General features: G+C 33.2%; 1 protein-coding gene across 2 annotated transcripts in view; it reads right to left on the bottom strand.

Annotated features, from left to right (window-relative positions):
* The window catches only part of LOC106457714 (syntaxin-like), an 83,286-nt gene that overhangs the window by 3,060 nt on the left and 67,366 nt on the right, over window positions 1-12,860 (bottom strand). Inside the window, exons 10-12 of one of the 2 annotated variants that reach the window (XR_002610241.1) lie at window positions 4,401-4,599; window positions 2,631-2,717; window positions 564-1,161 (exon numbers count right to left, since the gene is read on the bottom strand). The gene's annotated coding sequence lies outside the window, so the exon portion shown is untranslated. Of the gene's footprint in view, window positions 1-563; window positions 1,162-2,630; window positions 2,718-4,400; window positions 4,600-12,860 lie in introns of those variants that run through there. The other variant, XR_002610240.1, reaches the window with a different exon arrangement.

Below are 12,860 nucleotides of genomic sequence, written 5' to 3'. Positions count from 1 at the left end.
AGAATTTTTACGGAAAATTAACTAACGACATAGAGACGTAACAATATTGAAAAATGCAGAAAATTTTCCAGGAGTACACACAGTCCACTTAATGAACTACAAAAAAAAAAAGACTTGAATGCTAATGACCAATCATGTTTCTAGTACTATACGTGTACTGCTTGTGGGATTATATAGCTTTTAGTTGAAAATTAAGCGTGTTTCAATACATTTAGAGGGTTGCTAACACATTCACTATTGACCATGGACGATGACACCTTGTTAAATGTTGGGTCATGAACATCTACGTTCCCCGTTTTTTTGAAAGGAAAAGGTATTTTGGGAGGAATCACGTCATTTTTAAAGACGTTGACTGTGGTTCATTTTCATTGTTAAACGAGTGCAACTTCTGCATCCAACTTGAGACAAAATCTTGCTCTGTTAGGCTACGATCTTAGGGTTACGTAAATATATCATATATCATCACGACGACTAGCCTAACCGCTATACAAGCCCGAAACAGCTGGTGTCTTTTCATGAAACAAAATAACATCAAAGCCTTTTGTAAAGCATTACCGACACAACTATATTTTATTCGTATCATGGTTACATCTTACTACTATAAACTTCTCTTCGAATATCTTGAGTTTCTTATTTTGTTCAATTATCTATTTATACATTTGCGTACAGAGAAAGAAATGATACACATTATAATTTTCAACATCATTCCTGCGAATCTATTTAGTTTATAACGATCACAATAAATCTAAAAATACTGAAAAGAAACCAATTAAAACATGAAAATGAAGTTCAAAAGTCGTGAAATAAATTCAAAGGTCACGGAAAAGAATGTTCAGATACAAAGGTTAGGGAAGGTGTTTATAGATCCAAAGGATATGGAAGTGTGTTTATGTTCAATGGCCATGGTGGGTGTCCAAATTCAAAGGTTAAGGGAAAATAAGAATATGCTTCGGTTCAAAGGTCATGGAAGTTGCTTACGTTCAAAAATCACAGAAAAGTGCTTTGTTGTAGAACTCTGGAGCTGTGTGCTGCAGAATCGATCGGTTATCTCTAGTTCTAGTAGGAACAATGCTTCAGCCGTGTTAGGATTATCGATGTCCCGAACAAGTTCAAAGTGATCATTGATGTACACATCGCGGTCACTGAATACGAGTGTCATATCTATTTTTATAAGGATAGTTTACTGTCTCACTTTTAATTTTAGTTTACACGAGTAAATTAGTAACTAAAAGCCACACTTGCTTTGTACAACATATGTATTGTAAAAATAATTGGGCATGGTATATCATAGGGGGTGTCACCGATTCCACAGGACTTTCTTTTGACCTATCTTGTACAACTCATGCAATATTTCAAACGTTTCTACCAATCTAGCAGACAGCTAAGTGCATATTGTTTCCATTTTCATCACACAATTCATCTGTGAATTACTGTTTAATTTAATATAATATTTAACATAAATGAACGCATCTTGGGTTCAGTGCATTCGATAATGTACTCACATGGTGTCCCAAAAGTTGGTCCTTATATAATAATACCTTATTTTCTCTGTTTACAGGTTCAACCATTGATTACATATGTCTTTAACATTAGGAGAATGAGTCGATTTAGGTCGGGTATGTGAAATCCTTGTGTATCAAAATTCAAAGTGTGTAGCACCTAAAGGAACATATGACTGACATCTGCCGTCATATTCTAGCAAGCATGTTGCCTGCTGCAAACAGAGAATGGGTACACTGCTTATTTTGATATGTTAGGAAGCCACAATGAACACCTAGACTATAGATTTTTATTTGTTTATAGTTAAGCACAAAGCTACACATTGGGCTATTTGTGCTGTGCCCACTACGGGTATCGAAAACCAGTTTTTAGCATCGTAAGCCTTCAGAATTACCGCTGTGCCACTGAATTACATATTTTCCTTACTATTTTAAAGCGACTTTTAGGATACTCTGTAGAGTACAACACTACAAACATTTGAATTATCCATGAACTCCCAAATATATTGTTAATCAGTGCTAATTATGATATCTTGTAATAAACAACTGTAATTGCACGTTTTGTCTTATGCTCTCTGGACCACTGAAATATAATCTTCAGATTTCAGTCCTATGACCAAACACAGTGAAGAAAAACGTAATGATTCTAGAGTATCTTATAATTTGTAATGTTATGATATTTGATTAAAAAATATGGTTATCTTTGAGTTAAGATTCTGATATCTCGAAACTGGAACGAAAATTTTGTTATGCTTTACACTTGCTAGCTAAATGTTTTTCAATAATATAGTACATTATTTTAATAACAATTATACACATACTCTATGTACAAGAATTTATTTTATTGTATCCTTACACGTACAAATGGCTGTTCATGCAAAATACTTTAAAAACTTTACGTTTTTTTCGTAATAATTCATCATAAACTGTTAATATTTTAGATGAATTAACTTCCTGTTTAACCTGCACTTCAAGTTCTATATTTAGCGTAAAAAAGCAATAAATGTTAATTCAGAGAATTTAAAGGACTTCATCTGCCTCTTTGGATCTAATTTGTTTCGATATGCTAGCGGAGGATGGAGGAAGTACGTTAAAATCATCTACCTAAATCTATATTTAAATAAATCTTACCTCTTTGAAAAATTCTCCCAGTGCACCCTGATGAGGCTCCATTTCCATAGCAACCAAGTTATTACTTTCATCCTCTTCACTTTGAGTCTGTTCCACAAATAAATTATTGATATTCAAAACAAGAGAAAATCTTAAAATCTGTTAACCATTATTGACAAATGACTAAATATAATTTTCAACTTTCTAATATTTAAATAGTTTACTTCTCTCTTCTTATAATTACCAACATCATATTTGTTATAGCTTGAGAAAAAGGTAATTTCTCTTTATTCAAAATTCATAGCGTGAATTAAATAACTACAGAAACCTAGTTTGTCTTTACGTTAATATATCACTTGCTTCTGGTCCTTCTGTCTGAGAAAAGAGCCGAATGTCCAGTTTCTTTGTTGTTAAGCACAAAGCCACATAATGGGCTATCTTTGCTGTGCCAACCACGGGTATCGATACATATATGTCTTACGAAAGGAAAAGTTAAACCTATAACTCGGCAGTTTGAAGTGAATACTGCAAAGTGAAATCTAGGTCTACAACATGGCAATTTAAAGTCAATAATACAACTGAACTGGAAACAAATTTTGAAATTTGACTTTGATTTGAAATATACGGAAAACTGTCATTCAAATGATACCTCATTTAATGCTAGCTCTGTTCCAGGCACAGTAGAATCATTGTAGATCGATAAAAATTGTCATCTACTTCAATAAAATATGATACTTTATGTTTCTTCAAAGTATTGTTTGAAATGTCATTTATGACGCAATAATGTGCCCTTTTATTGTATAAAAAAGTATGTCCAGTTATTAATTATAAGAATTTCAGCTGAACACGAACTTGATATTAAATAAATCTGGGTAGAATTTAGTGTTTAAAACCAAAATCTCTGAGTCAATTTACAGCAAGGGCGTTGGAAGCAAAATGTGTGTGAGCTTATGTTGGGGTGCCAAAGCTAGAAGCATCGAGCTTGTCAGTGCTCTTGCTAGAGATGGTCGAAAACTAGGGAGAGTTCGGAGACTGACTCCCCCCAATGTATTTTACAATTAGAGTGGCAATTTTAACCGATTGTGATGCAGTGTGGAGCCAAGATATGATGGAAATCAACACATTTTTTTCTTACATAACTCTCTTTGTCTCGAACTACCAAATTAATTTTTGAATTTTTCTATGTTTATAGTGTGTTCTTTTTTTTTTTTTTTTTTTTTTTTTTTTTTTTTACTTAAAAATCTCAATTCAAGTTCGGAAAATCCTAAACCAATTGAAATTTATCATGGGGCCAAATTAAGTGCTGCTCCCCTGTATTGGAGATATGAGTTTTGCTACCAATTCTGACATCTATGTATATATAACTAATCTGTAAAAAAAAGCAAAATGTTTCTTCCAGAAATTTTCGTCATATCAAGAATATTACGAACAAGAACAGAAAAACACTGTACTAAATACAGTACTGTTAACTAAATAATTATATCAAGAACCTCTTAACTTAAAAAATATTAAATATATTGGAATTAGCAATATTCTTCAGACTACATGAATATACTTACCTATAAAGAAACACACTTATCATTACTATCAAATATTATTTTCTCTTTATGTAATTGAAGTGACTTATATCAATATAATATAAATGTAGTAGCAATTTCCAATTTTAAATTTAATCACATAATAATTTTGAAAATACATGAGCAAACCAGCATTAAATTTCATAATCAAGTTATTAAATCAGTATCTTAATAAATACTTTCGTTTTTGGAATACACTGCTAAAATCACTTACTGACTTCAAAGCTCCAAGTCTGTCTTTGATCATCTTTAGAAATTAGCTCTAGGTTCAAGTCACCAATTGATTCAAATGTTTTAAACCTTGCAGAAAATTTTCTGCACTCAGCTGCGCTTTTCTTCGGTTCCTCCAATTATGGCGTTCCTTGAAAAAGTAATGGCCTTTATTTCCAATTTGTGGATGACCTACTGACGACCTGTTATTCAACAATAAATTATCAATCGACATTGTTTTATCTAAGTAGTTATGTTCTTAATCAATATACTTGTGTAATTAAAAATCAGAGGCGACAACAAGTCTGTTCATCATCTTTTCCAAATAATCTATTTGTAAGTAGTTGTTTTTTTTTCTAGTTTCTGAATAAACCGCGATTACTATAAATGTTTAGACAAAAACAAGATGTTGGTATAAATGTTAGTATATAATGCTTTTGCCAGTAACATCACCGCCACATTAACTAAAAATCATTGAGATAATGTAAATAAATTAACCATTTGTCGATCCACTTAAAAATGTGTAATATGAAATAAACCCTTGGTGTTTTCTCATTAGTGAGAACAGTTTAACAATCAATAAACTCTTTGCTATTGTTAGCGAACATAAAACACTATTTAATACAAGTACGATTATCCTAGTATATTAAACAAAATCAATAATATAACATATACATAAATTAACTAGTACCAATACGATATCAATAAAATACCACAAAGAAATGGCAACTTTCTTAACCTTAATTGTTGTAGAAATTACATGATTAAAAAAAAACTTCCATCACAGTAGTTGTCTCATTTTCTTCTATTCATGCACAGAACACATACTGTTGCTAAGACGCAGCTTCACAATTGACGCAATATTACGCGCCGTCCCTTTGACTATATAAACCTTCTGTGATCAGATCATCGCTTGACGCTAGTGCAAAACCGTACTGAAAACGCCCGCTAAAGGGAATGTTATCCAAATGGTTCAGCGGAAACGATTTTTATATGACGTCACACAGTAGCTCAAGCGGCATATTCACAAGTAAAAAAGAAGTAATTTGATTTATTTGAATAATAAGAAAATAATTAATCATACTAATTATTATGTTATATTTTATTTTAAAAATGCGTGAATAATATTCCACATAGAAAAAAAGGCTTAAAATACGCCAGTATTTTTTTTTAAATGCTTAACCAATAATGAGAGTGAAGTTACAAGAGTTGACGGGGGGACGGACATTTGGGGCAGGGTGGGACTAAATAATTAGGTTTGATGTTTTGCCACTTGTTGAAATAAAAAAGAAAATGTAATTATAATTCCTAATTTTCAAAGGGTCAATTTTAAGGAGATGACACAAGAGTTATTGTTAGCAAACTGTAATAGTGAGTTGAAATACAAGGTGTTGTAGGACAGATTTAAGAAATTTTAAAAATAAAATGCTTTTATTTTTAATTGGAGATAGGTATGTTGCCCAAAATGAAGAAGTTTAAAAATAACAAAAAAGATCAAAGGTAACTGTGGCTTATTAAAGCCTAAAGGTATTAAAGGTGAAAATCGAGGTTAAATGACAAAAATCCAGAAAGGATTATCAGAAACGAGTTACTGATAACGTTAAAACTAATAGTAATAGCAAGATTTGCAAAATATGTTAAACTTAAAGGTAAACAAAGTATTAAAATGGAGTTTGAGCCCTTAAAGAATGCTGATGATGAGGGTTTTTTACATTTACTAAAGATGGGAATTTCTTAATAGTATGTCTGATAGAAAAGAATTTGGCAGAGTGGTAGATAAGTCACTAAGCCAGCAAGGAACTGCTTTGTTGCAAATAGCAAAATTAACAGAAGTTTAGAATGTATTTAAACTTTAAAAGAGATTGGTTTTAAGCTGATAGAGATAATTATATATCTGTAAATCACTAGTTATACCTCATTTGAAACTTGTATACAGTTTTGATCTCAATATATATATTGACTCAGTGGGAAGAGTTGAGAGAAGGACTACTACAATTAAGATGATCCCGACAATGGAAGATTTACTTTTTGAGATTAGGATAAGTTCTCTTAAATTATTTTTTTCAGACAAAAGAAAGGTAAGAGGTGATTTTATTGAAGTTTGAAAGATTATCCAAGGGAACAACAGAATAAAGACCTGGTTTCTTTCTACAGAATTCTGAAGACAGTACGACAAGAGGGCACAATTTTACGATTTGAAAAAGAAATACTATAATGTGCTCAAGTTATGACAGCTTTATTTTTATAACAGGTTAATTAGTTTATGCAACAAGTTTCCACCAGTATCAGAGGAGGCCTGCAGGCACTATACAATAGTCCAAGAGGGCCAGAAATCAATGGTTTCTTGAGAAAAAAGGGGGCAATGGTTAATTTCTACTTTTCTTTGGGGGGGGGGGGTGGAGAGGCAGGTGTGAAGAGACAGTCTTGAAGGACAAAATAGTTCCTTGTTTTTCATATATTAAATTATGCTCTTCTTGTCCCCTTTCAGAAATATGCAGAAACTGTGAAAAACTCAACAAACTGCCCAAAGAGATGGCACGTAAAGTTGTTCAATAAAGTACAGTTTGTTTTAGAACATAGCCACATTGGGCTATCTACTGTGTCCACCCCACCCCAGGGAAGTGAACCCTGGATTTTAGTGTGGTAAATTTACTGCTGTCCCACCAAGAGATATAAAATACTGAAAGACAGATACTTAATTTACTGGGAAAGAGGGAAGTAAGATTGAACTTGAATATCAATATTTGTTAAGTTTTCATTGTAATTCACACATGCAAAATCACTTCACTTTCAAGACATATAGGAATCTACTTATTTATTTTGACCCTGTATTATCTGACTATGATTTTTAAGTCCATGTTTAACACAACAACTTGTATATGAAAGAGCATGTGTAGAAATATAGGCTGCCTACTTCAAGATTTAATATATTAATTATATTTCTACACATTGGATCCTTAGACTGAAAGGTAAAGTTCATGGATGACATTAAAATATTTATATGGCTGTTAAGAAATAAATGGTAGTACACCCAGACAGTGAAATTATTTTTTAAGATGTTGGAAATAGAAAAGTACACAATAAGCATTTTGTGATATTTCGGAAAGAGCATACATCCTAGCCATCGTGTTTCTTACCAGTGTCTAAACAGCTGATGGCTCACCTTGTTAACATTTAAAAATAATATATATGTTTAATATGGTTGTGTAACATCAGCTCAAAATATAGTAATGTTGATTGAATGTAGATAAAAGGGAAGCAGGTAGAAAAGAAACTGGAGAAAAATAAAAATACATTATAGAAACACCATGATTACTTATGAAACACCAATGAAAACAACCTAGTGTCATACATTCTTGTAGTATAATCGAGACACTGTTTATTAGATCACTCATTATGCTAATATTGGTGCAGCTTAAAACACAGGTGAAGCATGTGCCCTTACATAAGTGTTTCGATATGTTTGTATTGGGGGTGTGTTAAGTACATTGCTTTGATTATAAGTTCAGTCATAATGAACTTTAAGGGAAAAAGCTTTCAGTTTATAATTATATGAATTGTAATAAAAATAAAGTATTAACATACATTTTTATTACACTGAACATTAATGTAGCAACATTTATAACAGATAATTACATTCCAAGCATAGTTACATTATTGAGAGTTACAGATTTTCTACTTGCAGTTAATATGATCTTTATAATTCTGAAATTATTATGTAGATTTTATTAATTTCTTTTTTAAATATCTTTTCCATGAATCTAGATGAACTAAAAAGTCACATGTATAATTGTCTAAAATACTGATCTCTTTCCTTTCTGTAGTGTATGCTGGAAGAAGACAGGAAAAAAAAACACTTTTGTGAAATGATATTTCATTGATGAATTTAAATAGAAATATGTTTGCAAATTATATTTCTATCATGGATAGATCCAAATTAACAATTGCTGTTATACATATATAAACTTAAAATTTTTCTTGCACTGTATCAGTTGCCAATGTTCCACACTTGTAAACTGGGGTTCTATATCTCACCAGATTTTAGACAGCAGTTAGTTTTTTTCAGTTTAAAAAACATGTAATCTATATGAATATGTGTCCCATTGCACTTGTTCATTCAGAACAAAGAACATTGCAATCATCCCTACAGTATCCTTGTGGTTCTGATTTATACATAATGCACACTTTCATCTGTACACATTGGAATGCTTTCTCCTTTTTTAAAGTAAGAAAACTGATAAATTCTAGAATAGTGGGAAAAGATCTTACTTCTCAGCTGTACAAAATTTTGTAATGTTTAGTAGGTTTTTAATTATTGTTTTAGTGTTGTCTTTTCTCATTTGTTAACATTGTTTTTGTAATTATAATTTGTATGTTTTCATGTAATTCACCCTTTTCTAAAGGTTTTGTATAATTAATCTTTGTTTACCCATTATAGATACTCCACTACAATTGTGGAATTCAGCAATCATTTATGCCTTCTTTGTTCCAGAGGATGGATAGTATGGCTTTCCATCTTACTTTATCTCTGTTTAGATGAATCGATTCTAACTGAAGTACAAGAAAAAATTGTCAGGATTTTTGGTGGTTATTACATTAGAGGTGAACTTGATCAGCGTACAAAACAATGTACTGCTTATGTTTGATACCAACACTATATTGAAATGGCATCACAGATTATAGGTCACAAACAAAAAAACCTGATTTATCAACGTTATATACCTTGAGTTCCATATAAATGCATCTTGTATCACATAAGTGAGCAGAAAATAAACTTTTTAAAGGCATACTTTTTCATTTCCACAATTAACTCAAAATTACTGGTGAGGTTTTGATTGGCTTATCAAACATATATTTCTAAACTGTTCATGTACCAAGTTGCTTGTAGGTCCATGACTGTGTTGGTTACAGGGTCTCTTCACTAATAGCATACAAATCACACAACAAAATGCATTAACAATTAGTCTTACTAATTATTGCTGTGACTCCCTGTGCATTTAAAAATAAACATGAGTGATTTCATGCAGCATCTAGTCATTTCATTACATTGAGTGATGTAAAAGACAGAAACACAAAGATCCCACTAGTAATGAGCAAAATAAAAACAAATTAAGGGTCAACATGGGGTTTCCAAAATGCATCCATGTGTACTATTTTTCATTCTTTCCATCTTAGCATATATCTCGTAACTTGCTTTACTGTGATCCTTATCCTTAATTTTTGTAGTAATTATTACAGGATAAATTGTATTTAAAATGTCATATGAAATGACACTGAGTTTCTTTTGTTTGTAAAACACTTATTGTTAAGTGAAGTGAGTGGTGTAAACTAAGATTATCATGAAGTGACATAAACTAATAAGTATGTTGTTCTTACGTAATTATATAATCATAAAATGTATGGTAACTACTTCATATTACCAGAGAACTTCCTTTTTTCTGGCAAAACAATACATTTAATCTAAACACATTAGTTTTAAATTGTGTTTAGGATCAATTTTAAGAACTAGGTTTTATGGAGTGATTGTACATTATTGTTAGTCATCCAGCTTGGAAGTCTTCTGAGTTGTAACTAGCTTTTTAATGCTATGTTAAATAGCTCATTTTAAAGCTTTTATGAACTACCTGTATGCATGAATGTGTATTAGGGATATTTTATATAAAATTAGTTTGGTCTTCAATAAAGTGCATTTGTAATGTACATTTTCCACTTGATATTTTTAACTCTTCATTTGATGTTTATGCTTACTGATAGGTTTCTTATATCAAATACAGTAAAATTTATTTTGAAGTACATGAATTAAAAACAAGTTAACTTTGATATCATGAACCTTTTTTTATTTGATACATTTGTTTCAGTCATGTTTTGGCATGAGAATTTGTCTTGGGGAGGAGGATGAATTCCACTGTAATTGATGAAATCTAATGGACTAGGTAACAGATAAGTCTGACTTTCCTCTATGAAATTCTAATGAGGTTCATAAAAATTATCTTAAAATTAAAAGAGTGCTGCTGAAAATTATCTTTCTTTTTCTCCAATTGTAATAGGGTCACAGTTCTAAAGTAAATTGGATTCTATTTATTGTAGGCTGACAACATCACATTACAAATGTATATTATTAATGTTAAACATCTGTGCAACCATGCAGATATCACTGCTCATTTGTACCTTGTTAGTTCAGATTACAACCAACAAATGTCCATTAATAATGTTAAGAATGTGCACAGTCATGCAGACATCACATTTGTACCTTCTTAGTTCAAATTACAACTAACAACTGTACATCAATAATGTTAAAGATGTGGATAACCATGCAAACATTACTTCTAATTTGTAACTCATTATTTCAGATTACAACCAACAAATGTACTTCTATAATGTTAAGGATGTGAGCATTTCTCATTTGTACCTAATCAGATGTGACATACTTTGTTCATTATTTTAGTTAATTAAAATACATTTGTGGAGTTATGCATCAGATTGCTTACAGCTGTTTTAATAACACTATTTATATGTAAGTATCCATGCAAACTATCCTTGAAAGGACCAAAAAGATGGAATCATTACTATTCATGCTTTTTTACAACTTGCATATGCTCTTAATGCCACCTATCATGGAAACACACAACATATGTTTACCAGTACAGGTGACAAAAATCAACCTATTAATGCAACCTCTTATCCTCTAAATTTTAATTTCTTTCAACATATGGGAAATATATTCCAATTTCTTCAGGTGGATTCCTGTACGTGGTAAGGGGACCTCCCAGGGAAGTTTCTGTATTTTCAGTTTACCTCCTCCTCTGGGATCTGAACATCTACCAACGTGTTTGCCATGCGTGGCAACCTGTGAAGGGGAGGAGAGGATCCTGGTGGTTGAGTGGTGTCTGGGACACTGCAACACCACTTTGGCCTTGAATTCCTGTAGATGGGTAGCCTTGGGATGGTGCCCCTATGGTCATCAGCTGGACCTGTTGGGCTAGGGTCAACTGAGTACCAGTGTTGGGCATTCTCAATGGGTGTTGTGGATGCTGGTGTTTGGTTATAGTGCTCACGAAACCCAGGCATTGCTGCTGTGTCCTTGTTTGACATTGTAATGCATCTCCTTGTAGGACCCCATGGTGGGTGGGGTCATTGGGAACTGAATCTTTCTCCTTATATTATGGATCCCCCAAACCCTAACAAAAATAAAATATTAAAAACTCAGCTTATTGGTAAACGACCATGCCTTGAAGACTATGATCTTCAATCTTCAACTCATCTTGCTTCTTTACCTCATTTTCTCATTATGCATTCTTTGTCAGAAAAACCTTTAGGGCAAATGTCTCCCTTTTTCATTCATTTCAGATGGGATTAGAGAGGCTTGCTGACTCTCCAAAGTCAGTAAAGAAGCTACGTTCTGGGGACATCTTGGTGGAAACATCTACACCAAAACACACTGAACTTCTCTTGAATTCAAAGGCCATTGGGGATATACCCATTGAGGATACCCCCATGCAACTTTGAATTCCTCACGAGGAGTTATTGTTGAGAGGGATTTGAAGAACATCTCCAAGTTGGAGATTCTCGCTGGTTTCTCCAGTCAAGCAGTTTCTGCAGTGCGACATATCTCCACTCATAAAGATGGAATTATGCTGCCTATGTTTGTTCTCATTTTGACATTTACATCACCACATCCACCTGCTGAACTCTAAGGTATGGCCATATATTCCCAACCCTCTCAGATGTTTCCAGTGTCAGTGGTTCATTCATTCGAAGGCATCTTGTCATGGTTCTGTTACGTGTGCTCGTTGTGGTGGCAAGGACCACGATGCCTATGAGTGCAAACTGGACCCTCACTGCGTTAATTGTAGTGGTTCCCACTCCCCTTACTATAGATTTTGCCTTAAGTGGGTGGAGGAGAAAGAGGTACAGCGTTTAAAGGAAGTTAACAAAATTTCTTACCCCATGGCTCAGAAGTTATTGTCCCCTACTCTATCTCGAACATATGCCACTGCACTATGCTCCACTGCTATGGTGGTAGTGTAGACGGCCCTTTCTGTGCCTCTGTCAGTCTTTTTACATCATGTGAAGAGCCTTTTGACCTCAATGGATGATCGAGTTGATATGTCCACATCTACTCCTGTCTCTGTCCCCACCATGCCTTCCAGTCACTGCCTAGATCCACTTCCTATGGCCCTGGCCTCTGCTCAGGTCCATCTTCCTTGGCCCCGAGATGCAAAACAATCATTCATTCACGCCCTCAGTCGCTGAAATCTAAGTCCAATAACCAAGGGCAGGATCCATGAAAGTCGATAGCCCTCCATCTAGTAAAGAAAAACGGCATAGTCGTAAACAGAAGGGTTCTCTGCCCAGTTCTCCTTCACCTACATAAAAATGGCAACTTTGATACAGTGGAACTGTCGAGGTTTTCGTTCTAATCTGGATGGCATTAAGGCCTTGATGGATTCCTATCATCCCGTGT

Source organism: Limulus polyphemus, unplaced genomic scaffold (genome assembly GCF_000517525.1).
Source record: "Limulus polyphemus unplaced genomic scaffold, Limulus_polyphemus-2.1.2 Scaffold364, whole genome shotgun sequence".
NCBI lineage: Eukaryota > Metazoa > Arthropoda > Merostomata > Xiphosura > Limulidae > Limulus > Limulus polyphemus.
Note: the sequence above shows the minus strand (reverse complement) of the source record. Positions and strands in the feature narration are given on the sequence as shown.